The sequence below is a fragment of the Schistocerca piceifrons genome, chromosome 2 (assembly GCF_021461385.2).
Source record: "Schistocerca piceifrons isolate TAMUIC-IGC-003096 chromosome 2, iqSchPice1.1, whole genome shotgun sequence".
NCBI classification, from domain to species: domain Eukaryota; kingdom Metazoa; phylum Arthropoda; class Insecta; order Orthoptera; family Acrididae; genus Schistocerca; species Schistocerca piceifrons.
The window spans coordinates 664,685,416-664,704,670 of NC_060139.1; positions in this window are offsets into that span (position 1 = coordinate 664,685,416).

A 19,255-nucleotide genomic window follows, 5' to 3' on the forward strand; every position below is an offset into this window, starting at 1 on the left:
ATCACAGCCTGCTAAAACAATCAAAGTTACTGATAAACTACAGAAATATAAAAATATCAGGAGCAAGAACCAGTACTAATACTTGCATGGTTTCGAGCTTGTGAATGAAACATAAAAGTACGACAGGAAGTAAAACCAGTACTAAAGCTCAGAGACGGTAGGCGTTTATGGCCAGACATCAGTGGATGCAAAATTGTACTTCATGAACATCTAAATGGGCTGCAAACCGGAGTAAATAAACAGTGCAAAAAAATGAAACTGGGGAGTAACTGTACAGCTGCACGTGTTAGCATGCTACTTACAGGATTCAGGGAGATGCGCGGGTCTAAGATCGAAGCCGCCTGGCAGGCTAACGGCGAAGGCCAGGGTGCTCGTCACCATGGATGCGGTTTTTAGGCCGTCTCACACGTCCAACTAGATGTATACCAATGCTGGTACTCACATCGGACCTCACTTACATGATCTGCAACCATTTAGAAAACATTCTCACACTTACACATGGGATAACAATAGACGCATACGGATGGTGTAGACAAGTTCCATCCCAGGGGGAAGGCGTGGCGACAGGTAAGGCATGTGGCTACCGATTGCTGCTAACTTTGCCAAAGCGAGATTAACAGGCTGAAGCCATGAAGATATGTGGTAAGGCAAGGAAGAAGACGACACAACTGAAGGAAGAAAAGCAATTTTCTGATACTGAGCCTCCAGAAGACGCTATCGAAGAAACGATCACGTTTCTCCGTCTAGAATGCAAGGTTGTCATCAACAGCAGTATGGTATAAATAAAAAACAATTTCTTCGACAAAAGAAGCTTCTTGATATCAAATATTTACGTAATTGTTTGTGGATCATAACGTCGCAAGCATACTTCTGCTACTACATGTAAGTAAAACGTGAACCGCAGGAAAATCAATAGCCGGCCGCTGTGGACGAGTGGTTCTACGCGCTTCAGTCCGGAACCGCGCTGCTTCTACGGTCGCAGGTTCGAATCCTGCCTCGGGCATGGAGGTGCGTGATGCCCTTAGGTTAGTTAGGTTTAGGGGACTGATGACCCCAGATGTTAAGTCCCATAGCGCTTAGAGCCATTTGAATCATTAGAAAATCAATAGAGAAGAACCTGTAAGTATTTGAAATGTAATGCTACAAGAATAGGAATATCAGAGTTCACTGCATCATCAACAACGAGGTCATTATAGGTGAACCAACAACTGATTTGTAAGGGAATGACCAGGAAGCCTGAGCTGAAGGAATCATTCAGGTGCTCGCCTCGTTTACTCCAACTGCAAACAAGGAAATGGCACTGATGTTACCTGCCATCTACCAGCCATAGCACGATTTTTAACAAAATGTGATTATATATTTGGATACATTTGCTTCATGTTGCACTGATATTACATTGTAGCTGTACCGGAAACGAAATGCTTATCCACAGATGGAAGTTGTGTTTGAGCACATGACATGCTTTATAACACAAAACTACAACGACAATAATAGCTGGAATCCACGTTTTGGGGTGGCTAAGGCAGAGATGGGTGCATGTTTAACTGACCATCACATCTACATCTACCTCTACATGGATACTCTCCAAATCACATTTAAGTTCCTGGCAGAGGGTTCACCGAACCACCTCTATTATTCTAATCTCGTATAGAGCGCGGAAAGAACGAACACCTATATATTTCCATACGAGCTCTGATTTCCCTTATTTTATCGTGGTGATCGTTCCTCCCTATGTAGGTGGGTGTCAACAAAATATTTTCGCATTAGGAGGAGAAAGTTGGCGATTGGGATTGCGTAAGAAGATGCCGACGCAACGAAAAACGCCTTTCTTTTAATGATTTCCAGCCCAAATCCTGTATCATTTCTGTGACACTCTCTCCCATATTTCGTGATAATGCAAAACGTGCTGCCTTTCTTCGAACTTTTTCGATGTACTCCGTCAGTGCTATCTGGTAAGGATCCCACACCGCTCAGGAGTATTCTAAAAGAGGGCGGACAAGCGTAGTGTAGGCAGTCTCTCCAGTAGGTCTGTTACATTTTCTAAGTGTCCTGCCAATAAAACGCAGCCTTTAGTTAGCCTTCCCCACAATATTTTCTATGTGTTCGTTGCAATTTAAGTTGTTCGTAATTGTAAAACCTAGATATTTAGCAGAATTTACGGCTTTTAGATTATACTGATTTATCGTGTAACCGAAGTTTAACGAGTTCCTTTTAGCACTCATGCGGATGACCTCACACTTTTCGTTATTTAGGGTCAACTGCCACTTTTCCCGCCATTCAGATATCTTTTCTAAATCCTTTTGCAGTTTGTTTTGATCTTCTGATGACTTTATTAGTCGATAAACGACAGCGTCATCTGCAAACAACCGAAGACGGCTGCTCAGATTGTCTCCCAAATCGTTTATATAGATTTTTTTTTTTTTGGTCATCGGTCTACTGACTGGTTTGATGCGGCCCGCCACGAATTCCTTTCCTGTGCTAACCTCTTCATCTCAGAGTAGCACTTGCAACCTCAATTATTTGCTTGACGTATTCCAATCTCTGTCTTCCTCTACAGTTTTTGCCCTCTACAGCTCCCTCTAGTACCATGGAAGTCATTCCCTCACGTCTTAGCAGATGTCCTATCGTCCTGTCCCTTCTCCTTAACAGTGTTTTCCACATATTCCTTTCCTCTCCGATTCTGCATAGAACCTCCTCATTCCTTACCTTATCAGTCCACCTAATTTTCAACATTCGTCTATAGCACCACATCTCAAATGCTTCCATTCTCTTCTGTACCGGTTTTCCCACAGTCCACAGTTTTCACTACAATACAATGCTGTACTCCAGACGTACATCCTCAGAAATTTCTTCCTCAAATTAAGGCCGGTATTTGATATTAGTAGACTTCTCTTGGCCAGAAATGCCTTTTTTGCCATAGCGAGTCTGCTTTGATGTCCTTCTTGCTCCGTCCGTCATTGGTTATTTTACTACCTAGGTAGCAGAATTCCTTAGCTTCATTGACTTCGTGACCATCAATCCTGATGTTAAGTTTCTCGCTGTTCTCATTTCTACTACTTCTCATTACCTTCGTCTTTCTCCGATTTACTCCCAAACCATACTGTGTACTCATTAGACTGTTCATTCCGTTCAGCAGATCATTTAATTCTTCTTCACTTTCACTCAGGATAGCTATGTCATCAGCGAATCATATCATTGATATCCTTTCACCTTGTATTTTAATTCCACTCCGGAACCTTTCTTTTATTTCCATCATTGCTTCCTCGATGTACAGATTGAAGAGTAGGGGCGAAAGGCTACAGCCTTGTCTTACACCCTTCTTAATACGAGCACTTCGTTCTTGATCGTCCACTCTTATTATTCCCTCTTGGTTGTTGTACATATTGTATATGACCCGTCTCTCCCTACAGCTTACCCCTACTTTTTTCAGAATCTCGAACAGCTTGCACCATTTTATATTGTCGAACGCTTTTTCCAGGTCGACAAATCCTATGAAAGTGTCTTGATTTTTCTTTAGCCTTGCTTCCATTATTAGCCGTAACGTCAGAATTGCCTCTCTCGTCCCTTTACTTTTCCTAAAGCCAAACTGATCGTCACCTAGCGCATTCTCAATTTTCTTTTCCATTCTTCTGTATATTATTCTATATTCTTATATAGATAAGGAGCAGCAAAGGGCCTATAACACTACCTTGAGGAACGCCTGAAATCACTTCTGTTTTACTCAGTTGCAACGTACTGTGACCTCTCTGACAGGAAATCGCGAATCCAGTCACATAACTAAGACTATATTCCATAAGCACGCAATTTTACTACGAGCCGCTTGTGTGGTACAGTGTCAAAAGCCTTCCGGAAATCCAGGAATACGGAATCACAGGTGGTGTTCAAAATTACCACCGGCGGCGGCAACACACGCTTCCCGTCTAGTATGGAATGACCGCTACACATGTGCTACCATTTCAGCGGAGACGTCCGAGCAGGCTTCGGTAATACGCCGCTGCAAGTCGTTGAGTGTAGTTGGTATGTCCCTGTAAACAGCGTCTTTCAGCTTTCCACGCAGGAAAAAAAATCTACAGGCATCAAATCCGGGGAATGGCCAGCCAAGATATGGGTCCTCTGCGTCCAGTCCAACGATTTGAAAACAATTCGTGAAGACATGCGCTATGAGCTGTAAGTTTTGATTCCACAGGTTCCTCCTATTCTGCAGAGGAACGTCTTCTAGCGTCCGTGGAGGTTGCGGTACTTGTGCACGTTCAGTGTTCAATCTATGAAGCTGATAGTTCACTGCCCCACACCACACGTTCACACTCCATGAATAGGAACGTTCCATCTGGAATTGTCAACAGAGCAATAGCGTATAGTTCGGCAGTTTACCTGTCGATGACTGGTAAATGTGGCTTCTTCATTCAACAAGAAACCCTGTCTTAATGCCCATATACAGCATTTAATACTATTCCCATAATCATGTCCATGCAGCTCTTGATAGAGAGAGATGTAACAGGGATGGAACCTGTGTCAATGGAGAATGCCTCACTCATACCACTTCCTCGTACGATTGCTCGGGACGGAATTAGCGGATCAATTGCAACAGCAGCACACTGACTTCTGCTGTCACTTTTTTCCTTCTGTTACGTTATCTAGTTGTTACACTACCACTTCTACATGTTTGAGCGGTTGATGAATAAATGCCGAGATGATTGACATCTATTGGGCCATCTTCCCGCATACACCGTACAGGAACGAACTGCGTTCTTCCTACACTCGTGATACACCACGAGTATGTCTGCTTTTTCTGTATTGATAAATCCCATTGTCCACTCACGAACTACTGTTAGACTGTCACACAATAACTGACTCGCAAGTAGCAGTGCACTCAAGGAACTAACAAACTCACCGTAAGCAAACGTAACAACATCGTACCAAGCAACTACGCCGGTTGAATTCCACAAACAAGTGTCGGTGTGAAAACATTTCAAAATACGGTATTTCGTAAACGATTCGCGCTAGAATCCTGCAGCAAATACGACCGACAGCCTAATTTACCCTACTTTTATTTTATTAGTGTCAATAAGCAATATTCCATTTAATAAAGTGTATGTTTGTACAAAAAGTAAATTTCCTAAGTACTGTTACCATCTGTCCGCTAGCTAACAACGCGAGTCCCTATCAACCCATTCTGTGAAAACCTCACATTAACAGCACTTTCTGTTCTCACAATATTTGGGGTGCCAGTTGTAGATGATTCACCCTGTATACCAGCTAACTTGCAAAGACTGTGATTCAGTATACATCGGACAGACACGTCGAAATTTCAGGATGAGATGCACAGAACATTGAAGAGCACACATTCTACATTTGCAGACTACCTCATCAAAAACAATCACCACCTCAATGGCTTGGAATCAGACCTCCAAATCGTAAGACACAGTAATCATGTGCACCAATTTTTAACAATAGAAAAATATTACCACATCCAAAAATCTATCACACAAGGAAAAAAGTTATCAGTGACAAAACAGTACATAGTAACAAATATTATTCAACACTCTAAACAAATCACTGCACAGTACAAAATAAAAACACACACAGAGAGAGACAGAGAATGGAAACAAACAGAACAGATTCAGAATTAGTGATGTCAAACCAAACCAAAAGAGTAAGGAAAATGACCGTTGGAAGCGCATAAGAGACGTGAGTTTCTGCAGTGTAACGTGTTTCCAAAGCTTCACAAAACTTTTAGTGATGTTCATAGGTTCAGCTCGACTACACAAAGAAACATCTGACACATAAAATCAAACCTGTCATAGCTCAGGACTAACGAAATACCACAATGATAAGGCCAAAAAAAGGCATATGCCACGAATTTTACCAGAACTACAGTTCTGGCGTGGATAATAAACAAAAATTCAATGCAGACAATTTTTAACATCCCTCGTGTTTGCTAATAACATGGTGTACTGATTTAGATCTGTGGCTGATTTTGGTTGGCAGCCATAGGACACACACAAAGTAAAATAAACGGTTAAGTGCATATACAGTTTAAATAGCAATAAAATCGGATGTATCATATCCTCTAACTAAACATCATATGTAGGTATTTCGGGAAATAAAATTAAAAATAACACTTCGAATGTCACAACTGTAATGAAACATGTTTGGATAATAAAGTAATAATTTGTGTACTTACAAAAAGGCAATTCATTAATAATTCATCAACAATGCCCAGAACAAACATTTTGTAAGAAATACCAATGAGGAGATAAACAAGGGTCTCGCCAAAAACGTTGGCAGTCTGTCCACGAACCTGGAGACAGAGCATTCAGTGCAGCTTTACATCTGTTTAACGCTCATTTAAATGGCGAGTAAAATAAATGTAGGTCACTGACAAAGCACTGATACTAACCTGAAAAGTGAGCAGCGCTATCGGAGATATCTGCCACTACTGCTGATGGCTAGAGTCGCTTTTATATCATAAATCTCCTTCTGAGTCTTTATCTTTCTCGTGATAAGTTGATAACTTCCAGCCTTGGATCACAAATAACATCTTCGTAATTAGAGATCCTTAAAACCTGCACAAATGTAATACACTGACTGACGAAAAAAGTCACCCAGACGTGGAGGAGAAAATGAAATGAAATTTGGATGGTTGAGAGAATACGTAATGCTAGTTCAGTAATTACAAAGTCGAGTCAGATTTACAAAGAAATTGCCAATATGAGCCGATTCATCAGTACAATGTTGCACCCCTTCTGGTGTAGATACATGCACTCATTTGGCTAGGAAGGGTGTCATAAAGCCGTTGTAACCTCTACTGTTGCAAGACGACACACAACTGTTGTAGCTTGTAATTGATAGCTCATGTGTGTACTGGCATTGGGACTGTTTGGCCTCTGAGCTGGTCTCACGTATATTCTAGTGGGGACAGATTTGAGGATCTTGCTGGACACAGGAGGACCTCATCATCACAGTTCAATGAGACACGTGTCATAAGCAGAGGAGTATTGTCGTGCTGAAAAATGGCTCCCCGATACTGTTGCGTGAGAGGTAACATATGAGGACGCAGGATGTCCCTGACGTACTGTTATGCTGTCAGAGTTCCCTCAGTTACTACCAGCCGTGATCTGAGGTCATATCCTATGCCTCCCTACACCGTGAGGTCACGATTTACATCGCGGTGCCTCTCTAAAAAGACTGGAAGATGGAAGACTGGAAGAATGGAGGCATTGTCCAAGTCACCGCCATACTTGCTGTCAATGCAAGACCGTACTCCATTGGTGAACACAATGCGAAGCGGTTTATCAGCAGTACGGGCTTCCTAGTCAAGACTTGCTTGCCATATTACTTGCCAGCTTGCTTGCGAGATGAAGACAGAGCTTGCCATCTGTAGCTTCGTCGACAGGACCGACTGCGGAAGTTTCGGAAAGAACCAGAGGTCCAAGCGCTAATAGTAAACAATGAATCTCAAATCGTTAAACGTACTAAATGCTGGCTAAAGCCGAAGATAATTCAGCCGAAATTGTTACAGATGGTCTAACAGTGTCCAGAAAGGATATATTAAATAAAGATGCTGGCGGCGTCTCTGTTTCTGTTAGAAGTAATTTAACTTGAAGCGAAATTGAAGTAGATAGTTCCTGTGTGTTAGTATCAGTAGGGGTTACACTTGACAACTGGAATAAATTAATAACTGGTTCCTTTTACCGAACCGCCGACTCAGACGATAAAATTGCTGAACGGTTAAAAGAAAACTTATCATCTCAGTCAGGTACCCCACTCAAATAATCATAGCTGGTGATGACTTCAATTTCCCTCAATATTTTGGCGAAAGTACGTACTGAAAGTCGGTGGTAGGTATAAAACTTGGTCACAAATTGTACGAAACTCTTTCTCAGAACATTATTTTGAGCAATCAGTTAAGTAGCCTACTCAGAATGCAAAGGGTTGCGAAAACGTTCTTGACCTCTTAGCAACAGACAAATAGGGAGCATCATACTGGATTAATTATCACAAAATCGCAGCAGCGAGACTACCACCACAACATCCAAATTAATCAAAATTAAAAGCAAAATATATCTCTTTAAAAAGGCAGATAAAAATTCGCTTGACGCCTTCCTAAAAGGTAGCCTCCACTCCTTCCCAATTAATTATGTAAGTGTAGACGAGATGTGGCTTAAATTGATAGAAATAGCATCTGAGGTAAATGAGAAATTTATACCAAGTAAATTAGTAAAATATGGTTCTGATCTCTCATGGTACTCAAATCGGGCCAAAACACTTTTGCAAAAGCAACGAAAAAAGCATGGCAATTTTAAAAGAACACATCTCCAAGACTGGCGATGTTTTACTGAAGCTCGAAACTTAGAGCGAACTTCAATGCGAGATGCCTTTAATAGCTTCCACAATGAAACTCTGTCCCGAAATCTGATAGAAAATCCAAAGAGTTTCTGGCTGTATGTGAAGTACACCAGAGATAAGATTCAATCAGTGCCTTCACTGCGCGGTCCAATGGTAGTATAACGGATGACAGCGTCACTAAAAAAGAGTTATTAAACAGAGTTTTCCGAAATTCCTTCACCAAAGAAGACGAAGTACATACGCCAGAATTCGAATCGAGAGTAACATGAGCAATTAAGGAGCCTTGCATTTCCTAAAGGTAGGTCTTCCTGTCCAGATAGCATACCAATAAGGTTCCTTTCAGAGTATGCTGATTCAACAGCCCCATACTTAGTAATTATATACAACCGCTTGCTTGACGAAATATCCGTACCTGAAGACTGGAAAGTTGCACAGGTCATACCAACACTCAAGAAAGGAAATAGGAGTAATCCTCTGAATTACGGACCCATATTACTGATGTCGATTTGCAGAGGGATACTATGTTCGAACATTATGAATTATCTCGAAGGAACGGTTTATTGATATACAATAGGAATTCAAAAGATATCGTTCTTATGAAACATAATTAACTCTTTATTCGTACTGAGTAATGAGTACTGTCGACAGGAAATCTCGAATTCATTAAGTGTTTATAGATTTCCAGAAGGCTTTTGACACCATTTCTCGCAAGCTACTTTTAATCAAATTTACTGCCTATGTAGTATCGCTTCAGTTCGCGACTTGATCGCAGTACGTGGTAATCGAGTTGAAAGTCAGCGAGTAAAACAGAATTGATACCCGGCGTTTCCCAAGGAAGAGTTACAGGCCCTCTGCCGCTCATAATCTATGCAAACGATTCAGGGTATAATCTGAGCAGCCCACTTACATTGTTTGGCGAAATGACTTATACAAGTTATGTGAATGGTGCGAAAAGTGAGAGTTTGTGAGGTCATCCACAGCGGTAGTAAAAAGGAATATATACAGGGCGTTTCAAAAAGAAAGAGCAGATTTCAAACATTTATTTCTCAAAAACTACAAATGATAGAAACACAATTCCAACGGTCCTTCACTCAATATGAGTACCAAATGTTACACAACAAATATCAAAACTGTACCTCAATATGAGCACCATTTGTTACACGACAAATATCAAACCGGTATCTCATTTCTTGCCACACACGACGCAACTGGTCTTTAGTTACCGAATTCACGGCCGCAACAATTCGATGTCGTACCTCTTGAAGAGTAGCGGGCATAGGTGGGACATAAACACAGTCCTTTATGTACCCCCACAAATAAAAATCGCAGGGAGTAAGGTCTGGTGACCTGGGAGGCCACAGACGATGACATTGATCTTGTGCTCCTGCTCTTCCAATCCACCGTCCTGGAATGGTGTTATTTAGGTACCGTCGTACAGGTTCAGAGAAGTGTGGTGGGGCGCCATCTTGCATGAAGATGAAGTGATTTGAATCTTCCTGAAGTTGAGGAAATAGCCAGTTTTCTAACATGTCCAGGTAAATGGTTCCTGTGATAGTTTTCTCCATGAAAAAGAAAGGTCCATAAACTTTGTTTACCGAAATTGCACAAAAGACGTTAACCTTTGGTGAGTCTCTTTCATGTTGAATAACGTCCCTCGGAGTTTCACTCGCCCAAATTCGTACGTTATGCCGATTAACTTTACCAGAAATGTGAAACGTTGATTCATCTGAAAAAATTAATCGTTCGGCAAAATTGTCCTCTTCCATGTCCTGTAGAATTGCAGTTGAAAATTCGAACCTTTTGTTGTGGTCGTCAGGACGCAATGCTTGCAATAACTGCAGTTTGTACGGCTTCATGTGCAGACGGTTACTCAGAACGCGCCATACCGTTGTTTTAGACATGTTTAGTTCGTGACTTGCCCGTGCCGTGGATTTTCTAGGGCTCCTTTCGTAAGCTGCACGGACACGCTCGACATTTTCATCCGATGTGCGTGGACGACCCGTGCTTTTTCGCTTGCAGATGCAACCATCTTCTACGAATCTGTGATGCCACTCATAAATTTGCTTATGACGAGGCGGCTGTTTGTTGAATTGACGGCGGAATGCACGTTGCACACCAACAATGGACTCTAACTTTGCAAATTGCAGCACACAAAATGATCGTTCCTGTGGTGTCGTCGCCATTTTCCTACAAACAAACGCCAGCGCCACTGCGGATTTGCATGGAACTTCTGCGCGGACCATTGAAAAACTTTGAACCTTTCTCTGACAAGAAACGTTTGAATTGTGTTTCTATCATTTGTAGTTTTTGAGAAATAAATGTTTGAAATCTGCTCTTTCTTTTTGAAACGCCCTGTATATATATATATATATATATATATATATATATATATATATATATATATATATATATATAAAAGGAAACGTACTGACTGATTTACTGACTCATCACTGCCCATCCCGAAACATGGAAACTTGAAATTTGGAGAGGGTGTGGATTAAATACTGTAGACATCGGTTATGAAGGGATTTTTCAGAATTGCTCTTCTATGGGGAATAAATATGAATTGAAAGGTTCTTTTTTAATATGTCACTATTATGGCAGTTTTGAAGCTAGAACTACGACTTGGTATTTGTTTTCTCGGTCAGAAACAAAAAAAAAAATGTTTCAGCATTTCTGGAAATTCAGACGGTAACGGGGTGAAATAGTGGATAAAAGATTCTCTTTTAAATAAATCATTATTATAGAACTATTAAAGCACTTTTAAAGCTACATCTATCAGAACTGATATTTGACTTCTCGGAATGAAATAAAAAATACATGTTTCAGTGTTTTCGAAAATTCAACCCCTAAGGGTGTAAAGCAGGGGACGAAAATTTTTTGAAAATATTTCATTATGAAAGCAGAATCAAAAACGTGAAAAGTTATAAAGCTGTTACAATTTGTGAACTAAATCAAAGCAAGCTATTAAACAGTCACCACGAAAAATCAGCTTTGTCAGAATTGTTCAGTAAACAAACGGATCTTTCAAGAATTAATTTTTCAGTGGAGATAATATATGTTTGTAAAAATATTTTTATCGTAATTACTACGCAAATTAAATATCACTGGTGACAAAACAGGTACAATGCTTAAATGCGAATCCATATACAGGAATGTCCGTCGGAATGAGAGAGTTCAGTGTCGTGCATAATACTGGCGCTGATAACTATAGAACCACTTATCCGATTTGTCTGTTCCTTTTTTTAACTCGCTGTATGAAATTAATTAAATCAGTTGGAACACGTTAATTATGCAAAGAGTTGCAGAAATGTAAAAGGTCTCTAAATCTTTTATAGCGTGTAGATTTGCACGTGATTAATGGATGTAACAACACACACATACGACAACAGAAAAACATAAAAAAATATCTGTACAGACCAGTTTACCCTAATGAAGCAGCGAGAACTAAGCTTGTAGTGAATGAGAGTGGTTCTATCACATTTCCCTCCTAAACGCCATGAACCAAACATCCTAATGAACCAAACATCCTAAATAATGGTTATTACACATAGAAATCTTCGCCTGAGTTAACAAATATTTCTCCTTCAATTGTCAAGTTACGTACGTATCGATATCAGATGTCACATAACCTTTCCCTTCCGTAGACTTGCTTCTGTGGTAATATTTGCTGATGACATTGCTAGCGTCGCGGAAAGAGAGGAAGAGTTACAGGACCTATTGAATGGAATGAACAGTCTGGTGAGCGTAAAATACGGTTTGAGAGTAAATTTATGAAACACAAAAGTAATGAGAAGTAGTAGAAACGAGAACAGCGAGAAACTTATCATCAGAACTGGGGATCACGAAGTAGACAAATTTAAGGATTCTGCTACCTAGGCAACAAAATAAGCCGTGACAGACGGGGTGGAGAGGACATAAAAAGGAGACTAACACTGGAAAAATGGGCACTGCTGGACGAGAGAACTATACTTGTACCAGACATAGACCTTAGTCTGAGGAAAACATTTTTGAGAATATACTTTTGGAGCACAGCTTATATGGCAGTGAGACACGGACTATGGAAAAACCGGAACAGAAGAGAATAGAAGCATTTGAGATGCAGTACTACATAATAGTGTTCAAAAATACTTGAACTTATCATAAAGAATTAAAAGATTCTCCGCAGAATCGGCGAATTAAGGAATATATGGGGAATACTGACAATGAGAAGGGACAGAATGATAGGACATCTGTTAACACATGAGGGAATAACTTTCGTGATTCTAGTGGAAGCTGTAGAAAGCAGAAGCCGTAGAGGAAGATAGAGATTGGGATACATCCTGCAAATAACTTAGGACGTAGGTTGTAGTGCTGCTCTGAGATGAAAAGGTTAGCACGGCCGCATAAAACTAGACGGGAAACTGATGCCCCATGTGTATCCACCCTTTTGAAAAGTCTGTTGGGTGAATTGGGATGACGCCATGTAATACAACTATTCTTGCTTTATCAATATTATTCATTATGGTTAATATTGACTAATATTGTCTGTAACTTAAATTCCAGTCTAGTTTTTGATAAAGCGTACCTACAGTGAAATCGCTCTACGACGAACTACCGTCGTTACTGGCGCGTCTCTCTCATAAATATCTGCAGTGCAGAAACATTCCATATTACTACCCTTAATGCCTACAACTTACTGCTGATAATCGGACTGAGATCAAATGACTGGCGCCAATGTAGGCACTGACGTCGGTATTACTCCCGTCCGCTGTCAGGTTACACACTCAGGCGCCGTGGCCGTGGCCCAGTGGCATGTGGGTCAGTGGACTGCATCTTATCGCACAGTGCGCATCTGCATCTGGGGAGCACTCGATGCTGCCGAGCGGACATTGGCCTGGCTGTTTGTCTCTCTCTGTATCTGCTGCAGATAGGGAACGCCTACTGAGCAAGGAAATGTCACTGAACTCTTCAGCTGTAGTTGCATCAGTCCGAGTGTTCTAGAACCACCCAGCTGCAGTCTTGTGTGAGGGGTTTCACTGTTCAAAGCAATAACGTGGAAATGAGGGTATGCTACTCATTATAGTACCACTGGCGTTCTAAAGTACAGTCGAACTTTGTTTATCCGGATTAGGTGAGGCAGACCGCCATGCGAATTATCCAGTTTCTAGATCACAACTAGCTCGCCCCTAAACTACACGGCAGTAACTCTCTAACATACAGAGCCTAAGGACATAACAGTATTTTAATATAAAATTTTGCGGCGATTAGTATTTATCAGAATGATTTATATATGTCATAATTCATATACACTCTCTCAGACGATTATAACACGGCCATAATATAAGTAAATTCTACTGTTTTGATTTTAATTGCACCAATACAAATATTTTTCCTTGAAATTTTCTTAATTTAGTAAAATTTAATTATTTTGTTTTATGAATCATAATATTAGCTATTAATATGCATAAAAATTAAAAAAAACATTTATTTTATGGTAATTGTTACTATTACAATTATTTTAAAATTGCAATCTTTTATAGGGTATTAGAGGTAGAGAAATATTTGATATATTGAAGAATGAGACAAACAGACAAAATACAAAATTAATGAGTGTCACAGCACTCGGAAACTGAATACGTGTTTGTTTCAAACATCGGCAGTGTATCATGAAATGCGTTTTTCCTCAAAAAATATAGTACAGTAACAAGTTTCATTCAAAGTGGAAGAAGCCATTTGGGCACAGTTTATGTCTGTACTGACAGATAGAATATTTCACAACTCATCGTAGGCTGAACACTGACTGAGATCGCACATGTTCTGCATGTGTCGCACATTTCAAACCTGAACAAGTCCGCTGTCGACGTGAGCAGCGTTTTACGTCCCGTTGATAAGGAAGTCATTGAAGGCAGAACAAAGTCTCGGACTGGACGATCATGGGGATGGATCATCCATCTCTTTTTCAAAGTCTCGGACTGGACGATGATGGGAATGGATCATCCATCTCTTTTTCAAAGGATCGCCTGGGAATTATTCTTAATCGATTTAGGGAAACAACCTCGTCTGTGGACTGTAGAGGTCAGCGAACGATCAAGATACCTCTGAAGTTGCGATGTATGTTTTTGACAGTATACGGCCGTCACTAGGGCCTCAGCTCAGGTCAACAGGGCCGCGCTCGCTAACCGTTGTTTGTACACCAGACGTACCAAAGCGTTTGTGTGTGTGTGTGCGCGCGCGCGTATGTGTGACGGCTGCTCACCACTCCACAAAAGTAGACACGCTTAACCGTTCCGTGCCCAACGGGGTTTAAAAATACCGTTCATTTTCTACAGTCATAAAACAGCGTGGATTTGAATTCATGCACTGAAATCCTTTCGGAATGTCTGTGCCCCTCTGCTGTAACAGTAGACTCTTTGGCTATGATAATGCAATATCTTTACCCACAGAGGACAGAAGAAAACGAGAGACTATCGTACCGCTGTATTGCTCATTTCGTCATAAGAATTTATTAGCTCTACTGACGTGACCCATGATTGTGGATGTTTTGAGATTTATAATCTGGTTTCACATTGTTTTAGTTTAATGTAAACTGATATTAGTTATGCAGTAAGTAAATAACCGTGTCACAAACGATCAATACATTCCAACGTGACTCAGAAGTCATACTAGTGTTTTGTGCATTAATCACAACAAATACAATATACGTATTGCAATTCACTACATAGTTATAAGTTGCTTTCGTAACATTCATCCTAAATGCAAAATGCTACGGTTCAGTTTTTCATACATTGGCCAGGAACGTGCTGAGTTAGTGTAAGGAACAACGCCGTGGAACTGTGGATCATGTGATCTTGTCTAACGAGCTTTAGTGACCATCAACACGCTTACTGACACATACCATACCAATGTCCAGTCTGTGTGCAGCAAGTGTGATCACATACCATACTGGTGGCTCAGTATCCGCTACGGATTCTGATTTCCCCCAATCTTTCTTCATCATCTTCATTATTTTCGATATAGAATTCCATTGTTGCACCATAGCTGATACATTATTTGTTTTCGAAACAGCTGATTCACAGTTTGTCTTTATTTTATATATTTAGGTTTCATTGTTTTCGACACCTTGGCAATATACATGAATGAGCGCTTGACGATGGGGCTGCTACTTCGAAAAACACGGCCGCTTATTTTTACGACTAAAATACATTTCCCTGAATAGTATCTCTTTCGACGTGTTCCAGTGATTCATTTGTCCTGTTACTGGATAATCCATTCCGTTTTTTCATTGACGCTAATTAATTAACGTGATCGATTTCAAAATTATACAGTTTCATCTACAGATGAAATTGTATAATTGGACCAGTTACTTGATAGAGTCACTGTACAATGGGTGAGCTTTTTGACAGAGTCACAACATCACCTCTGCCTGCACCTCTTCATCACTACCAAATTAAGTCCTCTAAGGTACTATTTAAGTTTTGGAATCAGATGAAAATCGGATGGGGCCACGTCGGAACTGTATACAGGACGATCGATGACAGCGAAGCCAAGGCGTCGGATTGTTGTAAATGTCGCAGCGCTCGTGTGTGGTCTGGCATTGTCATGCCGAAGCAGACATTGTTGCCGTTGTGGACGAAATATTCGAATTCGAAACTCGATTACAGCATGCTGTTTCTCACGCGCCGGCGTAATTACATTACATAGTCCTGCAATTCGCGACTCTCTAGCGGCAAAGGGCTATATGTAGACATGAAGAATAAAGATTTAGAATGCTAATAACGTTTGTTTTATTTCAATAGCTTCAAGAGTTTTCACATAAAAAATTCGAAGTCGTTATTTTTCAGCTAGCACTCGTAAAATTCGGTTGAGATGACTCAAGTCAACGGTTATTACTATCTTTACCTTTCCTTTTCTTTTTTTTTCAAAAAGTTCATGCCTTGCTTTAAGGTACCTTTCCACTGAGTCACAATTATCGTTGCTGTTGTATCCTAATATTATCGGAACATTTTAGTAACTTTTGCAGTCTTTCAGTTTTCACTACGCTCTCTTTCTTGTGGAGGAACACAAAAATCTGAATGTTTCCGTCGCTCAAAATTGGAGGTATCCTGTTCTCTCGTTGATACCATAGGCAATATGGTTATCGTTGAAGAAACATAGCGACGGTGATATTCAGCGAGAAAATGGTGATAGGCGACTGAACCCTCATTCAGTAATTGTTCTGGGCACATACTAAAGAATGTTGCATAATTACCTGCACCATTTAATGTGTGGGCTTAGAACTTGATGTGATGGGTATCACAATGTATAATTGCTGAGTAAGTAACTCAAGTGACTAGAAAAAGGTAAAATGCTTATGGTAAACAATTTCGCACCGTAGAAATGAAAACGTATGTGGGATCCGAAAGAACGTCACAAGATCTATAATTACCGCCAACGTAAACGAAAAACAGCAGCAGATCTCACCAGACAAATTGTCAGTCACCCTCTTAAAACAACAGACTGGTTGCCTTGAAGATCTACAGATCACGTAGACTAGGTTCAAAACTGGTGCTAAGCAGTTTTGTCCGCATGACCAGTGCTTTTTCTTCAGGTGGTAGACAAGGGTACGCAGTACCACCATTTTTTTCTCAAGTTATAAAATTGTTCGATGTATTTAGAGCATAATGTATCATAGTTATCCTGGTATGTGTCACTGTCTTCACAAATGAAATTCCCAGTTCTTTATAACTTGGCACCAGACTTTTTTGTGTCAAATGTTGATACCTGAAACAGAAATTTGCGCTCAGTTTACTTGCTGTACCAGTGTTTCTTGTTGTGTGGTGTTTTCATTGTTACAAACCGGTGTTTGGGAGCTATTCTAAAAGAAAACTTACTGGAGAAGATGGCCAGAAACTGATGGAATGAAGTGGTCCATCAAGACCGTAAAAGCAGAAGAAGTAGTAGAAGAAGAAGAAGAAGGATGCTGAAAATGAAATGGACTGATAGCATAAGGAATGAGGAGGTACATCGCACATTCGGCGAGCAAAGGCATATGTGGAAAACACTGACAAAAAGAAGGGCACTAGAGGCAGTAGTTGAGAGTAAAATCACAAAGGAAGACAGAGATTGGAATGTATGCAACAAGTAACCGAGGTAGTTGGGTGTAAGAGCTACTCCGAGATGAAGAGCTTGGCACAGAAAAGGACGTCGAGGCGGGCTGCTTCAAACATGTTCGAAGACTGGTGATCCATAAAAAAATTGCTGTCATATATGTATTAATCTGTGCACTCCATTCCCATTTTTCTCTAGTACTCCTGATTTTCTGCCGCTTTTGAAAATTTTATTGGCTGAGCTGGGATGATGGCACCTAATGCGACCGTTCTTCCTGTACGAATATTGTTTATTTTGGGTCACGTATGACTGGTATTGCCTGTAACTGTAGTTCCTACCCGCTTTTTGATTAGCGTTCCTCCAATGAAACAACTCTTCGACGAACTCCTCCCTTATTATCGCGCCTGTTTCATAAATATCTGCAGTGCAGAGACGTTCCATATTGCTAATCTTACTGCTTGTAGCTTACTGCTGGTTAATCGGACTGAATAACTATTTCCAATGCAGGTGTCAACGTCGGTACCTGTAATCCCGCCAGATAACGCTCAGACGCCTTGGCCGTGGCCCGGTGACATGTGGGTCAGTGGACTGCATCTTATCGGACAGTGCATATCTGCATCTGGGAAGCACTCGGTAGTAACGAGTGGACGTTGAGCTTGTTGCTTGTCTGTTCGTATCTGCTGCAGATAGAGAACGCCTATTGAGCAAGGCAATGTCGCTGAACTCTTCAGATGTAGTTGCATCAGTCCGAGTGTTCTAGAACAACGGAGCTGAAGTCTTGTATAAGCGGGATACTGTCCAGAGCAGTAACTTAGAAATTAGAGTATTGCCATCCATTATGGTATCACTGGCGTTCTAAAGCGCAGTCCAATTTCTTTCATCCGGATTTGCTGGGGCAGTAGGTCATCCGAATCATCGAAAATCTGGGAAGTCAGAAAAATAAGTATGGCACAAGTCAAATGGAATGAACACATGTGTTATATATTCATTTATTTTAGTTAGATTCGCAATAATTCTGAACTGCGTCTGCAATGCGAGGATCGGTCTTTCGCCACTCACACAAATCACGACACCCAAATAGTTTAACTGAGTTTGCGCAAAATGGCATTTGCCACACGTAACGTCAAACGTTCTGATCGTAATATACTAAAGTCATCCTCTGAACGTCTCACATGCTCCGGAAAATCCTTTGAATAGACAGTTATGTCGTAGAGATAGATCAAACAAGTTTTTAGTTTTATTCCTCTCGGTGCCCCACCTAACAACGCTGGGAAGTTGTTAGTGAGATCTTTAGTCCAAATAGCATGCGTTTGTAATGGAAATGTCCTGCTGGGACGGTAAACGCTGTTTTCGGCCTACCTAAGATAGGCGCCACCTCCAGTTGATGGTATTCTCTACTGAGGTTCACGCTTGTAAATAACCGACACTGACCCAGATTATCCAAAGTTTCCGTGATGTTTGGAATGGATAAACATCCGAAATGGTTCGCGAGTTTACATATCTGTAGTCACAGCAAAATACGTACTTCCGTGTCTCGTCCACCGATTTATTCGGCACGACAACAATATTTATGCTCCAGGGATTATCTCTCGATTCTATGATTTCATACTGTAGTTATTGTTCAATGAGTTCTTCTAGCAATGGTTGCAGCTGCTCTGCTACACGGTATGGCTTCCTGTAAATTGAAGCGCTATCCCCTGTCGGTACGAGATATTGCGTCAGTGGGACTGACCGCAGCCCTTGGGTTGGACATAATAAATCGTTACACCTCAACAAGTTCTCCTTATCCATGCGATCACTGCCCTTCAAATGACCTACGTTCCCTTGTAACACTTCC